Source organism: Cupressus sempervirens, chromosome 9 (genome assembly GCF_028749045.1).
Source record: "Cupressus sempervirens isolate cs-2001-9-10 chromosome 9, ASM2874904v1, whole genome shotgun sequence".
NCBI lineage: Eukaryota > Viridiplantae > Streptophyta > Pinopsida > Cupressales > Cupressaceae > Cupressus > Cupressus sempervirens.
Genome location: NC_143126.1, coordinates 177,590,319 through 177,605,496, shown reverse-complemented (window position 1 = coordinate 177,605,496; position 15,178 = coordinate 177,590,319). Strand labels below are relative to the sequence as shown.

The following is a 15,178-nucleotide window of genomic DNA, read 5'->3' as shown; positions in this document are numbered from 1 at the left end:
TTGCAATTGGTGTAACTTTTTTGTGATTATTTTAGACCATGTAGAACATCATGGTGACGAAGTGGAGCATGATGTTAGTGTTGAGCATTTTGAGGTTGGGGTTTAACAAAATGTGATTGTAGATAATGTAGCACTGTTTGGTAAAGAAAAATCCCTATTATGTTCTTTTGGTTAATGACATACATGTAGCATTAGTAAAAAAATGTTGTGAATTAAACCCATTTATTTGTTATTGCAATGAAAATCCCTTTGGCACAACATCCTTGTTCTCTGAAAAAGACGAGGAAGCATCATGTCATAAGATTAGAACCACAAGAGGAGGAGAATGCTAAAGATAGTCATGATGTTCCTATTATAATTTACCTTCAAAAATCAAAGAAACCCAAAAAGAAATCATTGTTTTTAGATTAAGGCAAAATGGGTTTTGAGGGGACCCGAAACCCCTTACGAAAACAAAAGATAAATGAGAAGGATCACCGGGTTGTACAAGGACCTAAAACCTGAAGTTCATAGAAAAACACCAAAAAGCCAGGTTTTACAAGGATCTAAAACTAGAAAAGTTTTAAACATAGTGCAAACCTAGGTCTTACAAGGACCTAGAACTTAGAGTTAAAATGGAAAAAGCTAGAAATGACAAAAAATAGGAAACCAAATCCAGCAACTTGACCAGGGACCAGACACCTACAAATCAGATCAATAATTCAATTAGCTCTTTAATTTCCTTATCTAATTCCTTGACATCCTTCACTATACTCTAAAGGATATCTTCCATAGTAGAACTAGGAATCTCAAAAAATGCCTTCTTTGTACTCTGTCTAGTTCTTTTGCTCAGACCACCTGTAATCTTGGCTACAACTGCATTAGGAGAAACAATTTCCTCATTACTTTGTTTCCCTAAAATGGCTTCCACAACACATAATATGGAAGTCACCATCTCCATTTTTTTCCCACTATCTTTAACTAGTTTCCAAATTTCTATTTCACACTCTTTAAGTTTCTTAGGTATGTTCCCAACTTGATTTTCCAGTTGGGTTCTCTTAATTTTTTCTTGATCTAGTACTTTCTACATGTCACCCATTTTTTTCTTTAGCAAAATTATTTTTTCATAGAGCTAGTAGTCAACTTGGAGGGAAGCATCTACTTTCAACTTGGATTTGTGAAGGAAAGATAACTTCATCAAATTAGTTTCATCTCTAGTCTATTCACCATACTTTTTCCAAAAATCATTGGTAATTTCCTTGGTTTCTTTGAGATCAAGCCGATTCTCAAAATTTAAACCATTTTGTTTCATTATTTGCTTCTTGTTCTTCTTATTCAAGTACTGATCTTTAATGAAAAGGGCTTTATCTTCATCATTCTTCATTTATCTTTATGCAAGAATGTTGTCTTAATGAATGTGTCAATGAATTTTTCTTATTAATAAATTTTATGTCATGTTATTGATGAATGTTACATATTAATGAATTTTATGTCATGTCAATGAATGTTATGTGATTATAATTATTGAATGTTATAGTTCATAAATAGATGAATGAATGAATAAAATATATAATTAGATGTTAATAGGGAATTTAGAGTGATTATATGGGGGAGGGGCCAAATGAGCTTCCACCTTCATGTAGTTGGTCTTGTTAAGTAGAGAATATTAAAATGTTCTCAAAACCAAGTGAAGCTCAATCTAAACCAATCAACACCTACCCAAAGAGACATTGTTGTTATACTTATTAACCAATCTCCACATTCTTGAGAAGAGTAGTTGTATATCCCCATAACACCACCTTGATTCAACCTATAGATATCATTGTAGTTTGTATACAATTATTTCCTTTGTTTGAGATATTTCTCAACTATCCACATTCATGTTATCAAACAAACCAACAATTGGGCCAAAGTTGGTTGACAATGGGGCCAAAATATGCTCTCTAACATATACAAAACCATTCAATCCCTTTTATTGGGTTCCACATGTGTCCAACACCTTGAGTGCTCCACTTGATTCTCTACACATTTTTAATAGTGTATCCATAACTTGATCATCTTTGTGTTTCATGGTGGTTGCAAAATATTCCTCATCTGTATTCATTCTATCCACCTCATGAAAATGCCTTAACTCTATTAGTCCCATATAATGGAAACCATATAAAATATTGAAAGGATTCTTCCCTATACTCCTATTCATGGATTCATTATAAGGAAATTCTTTTAAACTGGTCACTACATCTAAGCTCTAGTCGTGTTGCCTTATGAGATGCCTTATATGATTTCCTAAAGATCTCTTAAACACCTATATTTTTCCATCTATTTGGGGATGATAGGATGAGGTGTAAGATAATTGTGTTCCCAGTTGTTTCCATAAGGTACACCAACAATTCCTTACAAACTTGGATTTCCTATCTATGAGAATGTTCATTATAAGACCATGTATTATAATAACCTCTTTGGGAAAGGGACCTACAATGTGAGAATATTCACGGGTGAACCTAAATTGAATGAATTTTACTAAGCCTACAAACAACCACAATATTTATATAATGTCCCCTTGAAGTCTAAGGTAGGCCTAGAAAAAAGTCCATGCTTATAATTTCCCAAGATTGGCTAGGTATAGAAAGTGGTTAATATAAAATGGCATGTAAAGAATTTCCCCTTTTCCCTTTGAAATATTCCACACTCTTCTACAAAATCTATGTCATTCTATAACTTTGACCAAAACTAGAACCTTTTCACTAACCCTAGAGTTTTATCTATCCCAAAATTACCTCCTAGTCCTCCATTGTGTTTCTTCCTCATAATGTATTCTCCCATGGAATACTTTTGTATACATATATATTTGGATTATGTTGAAAACAAGATAATTTTACAACAAATAATAAGAATAATCCACATGATAAGTATCATAGAAATTACAAAATCCACATCTAAGATAACATGAAAGGTCCACGTGTTGGAATTACAATAGGAAAGGTAAACTTCTAAGAGGTGGGGGGGAAAATTAATATTTTAAACTTTGACCCATAAAAGCATTCACCACTGCTAAGATATCATGAAAGGTCCACATCACTATTGGGACCAATTTATGATCATTTCCTTCATCCCTGGAATCTAGTGTTAGACATTGGCATTGCCAAGTTTTGGCATTTTGAGTTTAGAAATGTGCATTGTTTATATTTTCTATCATTGCCTATGTTTGCCTAAATAAAAAATAGAAGATAGGATTTTTAATTTCAATTTGTATGTAATGTTATGTATTTCATATTTTGAAAAAGATAAAAAAAACATATAATTGAAAAAAGCACAAAAGAAATAAAACTTTATAAACAATGAAAATTTGTTCTTCAACATTGTTGAGAGTGAACCAATAGGGTTCTTTATAGTGAAAGACAGGTATTTTTTATTGCTTCACAAGTAGCAATTGGAAACTATTTATTTTGAAAGATCTACATTATGTCTTGGCTCTATAAGTCACATCTCAATTGTCCAGGTGGTTTTCCAAGAAAAAGACTACAAATATCTATTGTTTTGTGTGTTTTATATAGTTGAATCTCTCATGTATGATATTTCATACTCAAATATAAATTTCCAAGTACTTTGATGTCACATCCTTGGTAAAATCATCTAATTGAATATGGTTGATTGCGTGCTTTCATTTCCACTTTAGTTGCATTGCTTTGTAGTCTTATGCAATGCTAATTTATTACCATTTAGTGTTTGATGACATGAAGTGGTTTTCTTTTTACCAACATTTTTGTGAAAAATGTATTCTTCAATGGGAATGATTGTTGGTTAGATATTGATTTTCAAGCAAGTTGGAACATCTAAATTGATGCTTTTATATTATTGAGCTGCAAGATGCAAGTTTTGGTCAGAAAAGTGTTATATACACAATATTTTATAGTTTTTATATAAACCTTGTTATAATTTAAAAATTTCTTTTATTTCCATTTTTCTTACTTTAGGGAGAGAGGCTTTGGATGCATAACTACCTTATGCTTAGCCAAAGTTGTCTATTGTGAGGTTGTTCTTAGTGGGAACTTGAGTATTTCTTGAATTTCTGTATTTGTGAAAGGGTCAAAAGAGGAGATTGAGTATTTTCCTTTCTTTTTAGCCTCTCCCAATATTTCTTATGATAGTATTTCTATAGTAAGTAGTTTGTATAACTAAAATTCACTAGTATACTAAATGATTTTATGAACATCTTCTAAAAATGATCTATACATGCATATAGTTCATGAAACTCACTTATACAATTTCTAACTGATTGGTCTTTTTGTCTGGACTCTCAATGGTTAAAAAATTAAATTTCTTATGCACATTGAGGTAGTATTTGAAAATATGTTACCAAGCATGGACTGCCCAAGTGAAATTTTATGATGTGTCAATTGGTTTGTGAGCTCTCTTTACACTAAGAGAATTCCATGTGTAGTGTAGGTATGGATATATTTGAAGTTAAGAAGGTTATCTTTACTTTTGTGAAATTTTTTATTGTGTGCTTATTTATAAGTTGTCAAAACCAATTATCCAATTCTTCTACAACATATATTTCCATGGAACATTTTTATCTCAAGATAGATGTCTACCTTGATTGGACTTTGGTATTGAAATGAAATAGAACAAGACATAGACATTTTTGTGTTATCTAGCTCAAGCATCAAATCATGGAACAAAAATAGGGCTTTTGTGTTTCCTTACTCATTTTTTTTGCATGCTTAGAATAATCCACATGTTCATTATGTATAATGTCTATGAATAAGTATGTCAATTTTCCCCTGTACAAATTATAGTGAGACTTACTAGATCATTGGTAAGACAAGAGATTAGGTGCACATAATATTTTATCACCTAGTTTCCACCATGAGCCTTGGTAATACAAGATGATTTTTTTATAATCTCTCAAGAGAAACAACACAAAGGCAAGTGTTCAAAGATGCAAGGAAAGATACGTGAATAAATTACAAAGGTTCACCCAAAAATCTAGTGTAGATAGGGGACAATAAATAAATCTATTATAGGCATAAATGCAAAACTATATTTTTACCATGGATGGAATCCTAAGAAGGTTTATTTAGCATGGATAATATATTCTAGTTAGTACATATGGGACCATGCATTTATCTTATGATTGAATGATTTGATTTAGGGGAATGATGACAATAATTACAATTAGTTTATAATAGGGTGACCACAAGAAGTTGGGTTGCAATTTTGTGGAAGTCAAATCTGTAGAATTGTACTTCTCATAAATGAGTACCCAACTTTCTTAGATTTGGGTACTTGTTTCTAAAATTGCACTTCAGGTACCCGAGCCACGATTAACAAATTGGGTATCTGATTTTTGAAAAGCAGATTAGGTGTCCAAACCACTTAAAAATTAGGCACCCAATTTTTTACAAATCGGGCGCCCGATTTGTTAAAAATTGAGTACCCAATTTGTAAAAGTTTCAAATACCCATTTTAAAGCATTTCGGGGTCATTTTCATCATTTGGAAAATGGGAGCCTGATTTGAGAGCAATACGGGAGCCCCTTTTTTACCTCTACTGACCGCCCCCTGCTACTATTTTCTAACATACTAGGTATATTAATTTGTTTTGTACTATTTTACTTAATTATTTTCAGTTTTACGTTTTATATGTACGTCAATTTATTGGGTTTTTTTCAGTTTTAATATATGTAAAATTGTAAATTTACATTGTTAATGAGTATTATCTTTAGATTATTGTATTTGTTAATTAAAATAATAGTTTCGTAGATGTTCATTTCAAAATTATTATTTTAAATTTTTTGAAATGTATTTAATTTATGTATTTATTACAATGTTGAATGATTAGATTACATGTAAATTCATTGTTTAAACATGTAATTACAAATAACTAGTGATTAATTATCTAGATTAGTTTGTAAACCATATAGCAAAGAAAGTATTTAAACTAACTATAACTTCGACCTAACACTAATAGATTTGGCATCAATTTGTGACGGCCATGTGTCGCAATTGCGACAGCAATGTGTTGCCACTATGACAGATGTAGACGTCATAGTTATTTAGTCACAATTTATGATGTCTACCCCTTGATGTCGCATTTGCAACACCTATCCGTCGCTTTGTAGCCACCTTGGTGCCAAACCAAAATCCGTGTTTTTCATCATAATTGCGACGCCTATCCGTCGCTATGCAACCACCTTATTGTGAAATCAAAATCCTTGTTTATCGTCGCAATTGTGACCAGGTTGTCATCGCATCTACAGCAACCCCATCACAATTTCTGGGGTTATCGTCACCAATTATGACGGGGTTGCTGTAGATGCGACAACAACCTTGTCGCAATTTTCGTCGCAATTGCGACGGTGAAAGAAGTAAAACAAAACAAAAAATCGTGCACCATTAAGCTACCCCAAATATAACACCATTAGAGACCTACAAATCATTGTTCTCAATTATTATATGTCTCATATTCGTTAATGTATGTTACTTGAAGCCTGAACCAATTTTAGGCCTTTCATATGGATTCTATAAAAGCTCTTGTCCAAAAGCAGAAGAGATCATTAGAGAAGAAATGGGTAGCTTCTTGGAGGACAATATTACCTCAGTTGGAGGATGCTTGGAAGATTGAAACTGGGCTGAGGACACGTTTTGCATAGGAGGACTACTCATTTTCTCATAGCAATGGATAGAGAAAAGAGAAAGAGAAAGATGAATCTCATCCTTACCCCAAGATTGAGTCTTTGCACTGTGCTTTTTATTCAGGCCAGGCTTTGATAAGAAGGGAGACAAGGCTTGAGAAGGAAATGGACATGGCGAAGAAGAAGAAGCATATGGATTAAGCATAGGCCAAAGGGAAAGAGAATATAGTTTTTGAAATCCACCAAGAGCCAAAACAACAAATCTCAGTTGATGGCTTCCACAACCAGTGTTAGCCCAATGCTTGAGACATATGTTTTCCCACAACTTGTCATCTTGTGTAGCTTTATGTCATATCCTATTAACACATAAGGTTGTTGCCAATGTTCTTGCATCCATGTATTTCATCACTTCAGATAACAAATCCCCATCTAAAAGAAATTGCTCCATTTGATCCCTTGATAAGTTCTCACACTGATCTTGAGATTGCATCTTTTTAGATGTTTTGTGAAACAATGGCACCTCCAAGTCTCCATTGGGCTTATAACTATGATGATGATAATTGATTTTACACTTACTAGGTCTTCTTATTGCCAATCCCATTGCCCTTCCAGACAGAACAAGACAAATGAATGTGTATCTACAAATAAATAGACCTTGTACCTTAAAAAACAAGTTGGATAGTTTCATAAATAAGTATTGGACAGGGATCTGGGTCTCTAAATTTAGGTAGAAACACAGAGATAGACATGTAGACTAGAGAGCATAGCTTCAGAAAAAGGTAAAGTTATGAAATGGAGCAGAGCACTACCAGAAGAAAAATTTCTAATAAAAAAGGAGCAGACAATGAAGAAGATGGGTTCCTAATTTAAATTAGATCCTGAAAGTGATTGATAATCATTTAGAGACTTTACCTTCATAAATATAGCGTTTGCCTTTGGAAAACTAACAAACATGTTGCCCGCAATGTGTTGCACACCTATACCACAAATAGATCATAAACAACCAGTGAGGATTTTTTTACCCAAAATCTGTGAAGAGATAGAAAATGAGTTCAAACATTGTGTTTAAAGCAAGTACTGACATAACTGGGAGCCCCCAAGATGACTTCAAGGAGATCAAAATTAAAGCATTTGATATTGGTGAAGGAGTGGTAAATAACGGATCTTGCACTTTGATTGCATTTTACATCATTTAGGGGCTTTAATAGCCTATTACATCATGTAAACACTACCATCCACCCATAACTCTTCCTAGGAAACCCTAGGACTTCAAATGACCCCTTACATCACATTGACTCCCTATTTGTGCCAACTTGAGCTTCACTTACATCTTATTGAGCTTCACTTTGTTTCGAGAATAGTTTAATATTCTCTACTAAACAAGGCCAACCATGTGAAGGTGGAAGCTCATTTGGCCCCACCCCCCTCCCCCTAACATCACTCTACATTCCCTGTTAACATCTAACATTCATTCATTCTTTCAACCATTAATAAAATGTAATATTTAATCAATATCACATGATAACATTGATTAACACATTAGATTCATAAACATGCAACATTCATCAATATTTTGCATTAACACATAATTCATGAACATTCATTAGCACATAATTAAATTCATTGAGACATGAAATTCAGTCATTATCAATTAAGGTATGTAGATGACAATCATTTCTTTTTTTTCTTTCTATTTCTTTTTTCCATGTAAGCTCTAAGAGGAGCATCAGTGTCATCATCAATTCCCCCCTCATCAATTCTTTTCTCTGTTCTTGATGATCACAAATTCCTATGCTGTTGCAAAGGGGGGTCCTCTGCAATAAGAAATAAAAGACTTAAATTAAAAATAATTTATTATAATTGTTACAAGTATTTAATTATTTTAAATAACATAACTATGGCGCTCTTTACCTGATCTGAGCACATCATTTTTTTTGGACTCATCGTCAACACGCTCATGAACATCGATGCCTTGATCCTCTATAGCTACTATACAAAATGTTACGTTAATCCAAACACCAATTGCAATTACATATAAAAAATTTAATAGCAAATGTATACCTCCACCACTGGGATACACATCATGCGAACCTTCATCATTCATAGATTGTGTAGAAGAATTGTCAGCCTGCATTCCAACATCCTATGCATTGTTATCATTGCTTGCATAAAACAGATATACTCACTTTATATTGGAACTTAACATCAAATAGACTAATTGGTAAAGTATTCAATTTGAAATAAATTTCATTTAGCTTATTTACCTGTGGCTTAGATGCATCATTATTAGAACCTTCCACACTAATTTCAGCTCGTAGCCATTCAGCCATGGCTCTATAGCCTTGTTCGAAGCCAATTCTCTTATCCTCTTTTGTGAGGCATCTCTTGAACTCTGAGCCCAGCATTTTTGCATGGTATGGTGAATTTTACTTGCATTGTTTCATCAACCAATGGAGGGTAGTTAAAATATCAAAAGGAAATACAAAAGTTACAAAATTTGAGGATCAAGAATACTTACAACTCGTGCTTGAAGTTTCGAAAAACCACCAGAGTCGAGCTTGTGTGTCCCGTGCTTTTCTAGTCTTTCCTTTGTTGCCTTTGATGTGTCAAGCAATCTATGAAAAGTTTGAAATATGTTAGATAATATAAATATAGAGGTTAATTAGTACATAATTACATTCTCAACAGTATCACATACCTTGGCGGTGTACTCTCTACTAGTGTAATTGTATTTTTCTTTTCAGCTTTATACTTTCCATCCAAAATCAAAGCCTACCACTCAGCCTCAGGAACATAGGGCAGACACTCATACCTAGGGTTATCCCATAAATTTTTCCTGTACTGGTCCCTAATATACTTCAAACATAAACCAGCTTTTTCAAGGAGCTTGTTTCTCTCAAATGCACGAGGTCCAAAGAGTTGGTTCATGCTCTCTATAAGATCATCCTTCAGCTTTTTGTCTTTGAGATTCCACCTTTTAAGTAAAAAAAAACATGTTAGACTCATAACTAAAGTGAAGCTACCTTTAATATAGTTCAAGAAATGGATGAAAAAGAAAACTATTCTAGCAATGATATGAAATCAAAATAATGGTTTGGGGTTTTAGTTAGGATATGATGTTCTACCAGGTACACATGGTGGGCCTGAATATTCGCAAACACTCATCACCAAGGTTTTTCCAAAAAACATCATTCCCTACAAAACAATCATGGGATCATTAGTTGATGAAGATTGATCAAAAACTAAATTACTATTATATCACTATAGAATAATAACTTTAAAGTACCTAGAACTTTGGATACTTTTAATGGAATGCCTTCATCGTCACTGACAATCAATATGACATCCTTCACCATTCCCGTGCTAGGAACATAGGAACATCCAGGGAATGATGTTGCAGCTCCTATTGCAAAAAGTTTCATAAGTTTACAAGTTTACAAGGTTACAAGGTTACATGAATAAGTCTGCAACGTTACATCAATAATTCAGAAATGGTTGACTTGCTTTCTCACTATTTCTCAAGATGTGATATGCAAATTCTTCAGGTAATTCATATTAAGCAAGCTAGCTAGTTGTTGGTGCTCAAGATCTACCACCCCTTAACCACATAAGTATTCTATTGTTGTTCTGTCACTAGGGTAAGGATGAGGACATCATACATTAATGAATTTGACTTAAAAAATTACACAGCTAAATCCTGATAACAATATCACAAATTGACTTGCTATGGAAATATGTCCTTCTTATGTATTGAAATTGCTATGCTGTCTAAACATCAGTGAAACAAAATCTACAATTAATGTATTTTTTAGTCTTATTTTCTACTATGTCTTGCTAATAGTAATTTATCAAGTAGCAGCTTCAAACTTTCAATAAAACTTATGATCTTTCTTGTTCAATGATTCCCATTCTTAGATTTGGGGGATGATTGCGTGCAGAGAATATACAAGGAATTAAGAAAGGAGGCAACATAAGGGTATGAGAGAAGCCTACATCTGATTGATAATATTCATAGGTTTATGTGGAGAAGTTTGTATTCTTTATGCCATTAATTGTCAAATTGTATGGAAGGAGACTCTACATATTCATATTTTTATTAAAGTTGTGGAAGGTTGAATTGCATATCTTAGTCAAGTGAATTGTGAAGGAGATTATTATTAGATATATTCTGTTTATTGATTTTTTTAAATTTCTTGTTGCTGCAAATATATTGTTTCTGTGTATCTGTATTGTATTCTGACATTTGAAGTGATTATGGAATTTTCTTTGTGTGGTAAAGTTATTTGCTACATTACTTTAGTTTTTGTCATAGAAGATGTGCTTTATGAAAATGAATTTATTTTGTTTTAGTTCTCATCGCCATGAAGACAAGGTTGGATTTTGTTGGTGATTGTGGATTTCATTGCCATCAAATGGTATTTTAGAGCCTATGTTTCTGAGTGTGCAGCCATCTTCGTCAAAGGGAGGCAATTTGCACCAAGATCTGCTTGTCAAGAAGGGTGAATAGTAAAGAAGTTGTGCAAAATAATTTGTCTATCCTCTAGCAGAGATGAAGCTAGGTAAGATGTGTCCAGATTTTTTCCATTGAATGGAAGTGAGTGGAAGAGATATTGGAGAGGTACCTCTTCTAGAATCCTATTGGTTATAGAGGATAGAAGTGAGAACAGCTGGAAAAGAAGGTAAAAAGGTGAGAGTTGGAAAGACTTGAAGTGATTGATGGTGAAAAGAAAGAAAAAGAAGAGAGGATTTGTTATTAGATGGATTTTGACAATCCTGTGTTGGAGAAAGATTGAAAGAAGAAATAGATGAGGCTGAGGTAGTGGTAGAGGAAGATTTGTGGGCATAGTTTTTCACAATAGAGCGTGAGTGGATGGATAAACTTGGAAGGTGTAAGAAAGATGGGATAGTGAAGATGAGGAAGATGTGATTGCAGTAGTGAAATACAGAGAGCTCGTGCATGATGGAGCAGCGTAAGAACATGGTGCAAATTTTGATGAATTTTGTGATAAAAAATTTGGTTTACCTTTGTTGAAGGTAGGGAAATATGTTGGCAAATTTTCTTGCGAGATTCAATTGACTACATATAGAGAAAGTTGAGAATGTTATAGGACATCCATGGAGGTGGTCATTTTGCAGTGGATATGATTCTAAAAAGAAGGGGAGGAGAGGAGAGATTATGTGGAGGAAAAGAAGAGAAAATTCTTTGGAAGAGGAGGTTGGACTATGGTGAGCACAAGTCCACAAGAGTGAAGAAAAGAAGAGAACAAACTATGTAGGTGGATGGTGAGAATCCCGACCAAGTGCTGGAATAGGTAGAACTACCTCTATCTATGTCAACGATAGAGTTTGCTGCTAGTTGACATAGTCTAAAAGAGTAGTCCTACTACGTAACTCTATTTGTGAGCCATTCTCACCAGTCTTTACCTAGTTGGGGTGTTTGATGTAGGAGCATCTAATGCGAATCAACAATCGACCTCAAGGAAGCCGATCATCCATTTATGTTTGAGGAAATTTTATTGATGGGCATCTCATGTTCATTTTGTAGCTATGTTTGTTGTATGTGGATAGCATTTTGCAAGTCCAGAGGTTGTCCTAAGCACCCGATGCCTCATTTTATTAGTTTCTTTTTCTTTTCCTTAAGTTTTTTTTTGGAAAACTTTCATCTTCTAAAAGCATCACAGATGTCCCTATTGCTCACTTGAGGGCTCGTTCTTCAGTGTGATGAAAACATTCTAGTAATTAAGAATATGTTTTGGAACAAGGATTAGGATCATCACGTCAATATAATATTGCTAACCATACATATTTAATGAGCCTGTAAGTTGATATATAATGTACTCAAAGATGACATCGTAACCACATAACACTTAAACACATAACAAAAGAGAGAAAAAGAGGGATTTTTGTACCAGTAGATGGTGCAACAGTCAATGCATGTAAGCTGCATGTTTTCGACTCAACAGTCGAAAAGAGATTTGTGGTTGTCCTCGATGGAGGCGACATCATCATAGGATCTGAAGCTAAAGAATAAAATTGTTAGAGCATGCATAAATATAGAACGTGTGCATAAATTCAGTCTTAATTGCATGTATTGTCAATGATTATGATAATTCCTATATATATTCAATGGAAAACACAAGTGGGGAATGGAACATGCGATCTACCTGAACCACCTGCAGCACCCTCATCATGGGAATGGATCTTGAAATCACACAAATAACCCTGTAAAGACAACACATCCATATTTTAATTAATGTCATAAAATAGCATAACATAAAAATGATTATTGAACTCTTGTTATAATTTAAAATTTCATTAGTACTTACTTTTAAGGTTTCAGAGGTGTGCAACAATTCAGATACCCTATTTTTTATTTCCTGAGTAGTAGGCTTAATGGTTGCCAAACGTATAATTTCTCTGCTAATTTTCTTTAGCAACTTTTTAATTGAACCGATTGGGTCATCGGTCTCTGCTAAATCAATATAAAATGGGTCCTCCTTAGGGGCAAACTACTGAGGGAGTGCAGTTTCCTTTCCCTCCCGCTGACCACTGGCCCTCTGTGACAACAATAGTATTAGTATTATCAAAATTACTCCAAAACAATGAAGAAAAAAAAATTTAAAAAATAACATTTTTCTTCTATCTAGTTTGCACAATTACAATGAGTTTTACTACTCATGTGTAGATGAGCCAGGAACATCGCCAACATCCCCTCCTAGCGGTTGCTCCATATTGTGCCCCTGTGTCAAAGATCAAGTATAAAAATGTTAGCCAAAAATTTAGTGACTAAATGGTATGTTGGAATCATTGATTAGAAGTTGGTTTAATATTATGTACCACCCCCATGATAGTAGCCTTTTTTGTATCTATGCGGTTCAAATTGTAATCAATAAGAAGCTCTTCCCCTGCACATATTGATTTTATCGCATAGATGAATACACGATTTCCCCCGCGCGCCTCAAATATGCAATTGGGTTGCTTTATGGTTGACCTGAGTCGTGTACTATTTATAAAACCCACAATATTCCTTGTTGCTTTTTGCCTTCCATCAATGTATATAGCCACACTTTTACTTTGATTATTGTCTTGCTATTGTATATAATTTGCTGAGAGGGCATACCTACGCATACTTTTTTTATATTGAACAATATGCATCCAACTTTTGTAATCGTAAAATGGTCCAACATACTCCATCAATTTAGAAACTTTGTTGTAAGACACCTTTATGCCGTCCATAGAAAATAGGCCCAAACCATGTAATGATGATGGTGCTATGCGATATATCCTCTCGTTAACACAAAAATCAGTGTTTATTGGAGGAAGTTCCTTGGGTACCCAATGTTTCTGTAGATGTTGGTACCTCAAGGGCACCTTGATGTCGCCTTTTGTCTCATCATCATAAGAACATGACCCCCCTTCAGAAAGGAAAAGTTTCATGCATTTATTGAATTTCCTTCTAGTCCTTTGACCTCTAGTTAATCTTCCTCTTCTAGATAAACTGCATGTCTCACTTTCCTCTTCTATTCCTATATTTCCCTCACTCGAGGAAGACACTTCTGACAAATACCTATTTGTTGGTACCTGCAAATGGGAGAGATCTTAGAAGACATCAATCTTACTATTGATAAGTGTATTAAATAGACTGTCTATATGGAGTATTGACTTATACCTGTCGATCCATGAGACTATGCGGGATGCTCCTGAAAGGGGTTCAGTTTCCTACAAATTTAATTCAATTATCATGAGCATAATCACATCATAATCATAATCACATCCATCATAAGCATCACATAAAAATTAAAAACATTAAAAGGTACATCACATAAAAATTAAAAACATTAAATTAGTGAAGGGCTAAGCACTTGTATTATGTTTTCCCTATGAATTTTATTCTAGGTACAACTCCCTTTTATAGATATTTAATGAATTCCCTTTTCTAAACTAAACACTTACAAATTCTTTTGACCTGAAAGAAAATAAGGCTCAATACATTCACGCATCAATATGTGTTTTAAATAGTTTTATTTAATTAATTTAGATTAGCACTATTCTATTTCTAATTGAAACTTGTAGTTTTTAAATAGATAATGAATAAACTATGTAACCATATAAGACAAATATATTTCTATCAAGAAATTAATATTAAATAGATTAAGGATTGATGGCATACCTCTAAATTTCATCATCATCATCCTCGTCGTCATCATCATCATCATCATCATCCTCCTCGTCATCATCATCATCCTTGTTGTCGTCATCATCATCATCTTCATCCTCCTCGTCATTGTCATCATCGTCATCATCATCATCATCCTCACCATCATCATCGTCTTCATCATCGTTGTCATCATCAACATCATCATCATCAACATCAACATCATCTTCATCATCATCATCAGAAGCAGCATCTACATCATCTGCTACTTCTTCGGTATCTTCTTCTTCCATCGCATTATACTTTATCGGCCTTCCTCTTGGTTCATGTCTAACAACAAATGACCAACCCAGTTTATGTAGAACCTCTGAGTAAAATACCTTCTCACATTGGCTTGGAAGAACATA

At 33.8% G+C, this 15,178-nt stretch overlaps 1 pseudogene; it reads right to left on the bottom strand.

Moving 5' to 3' along the window:
- Positions 1 to 6,277: 6,277 nt before the first annotated feature.
- LOC149538059 (F-box protein GID2 pseudogene) lies at positions 6,278 to 7,217 on the bottom strand (annotated as a pseudogene).
- Positions 7,218 to 15,178: the final 7,961 nt, after the last annotated feature.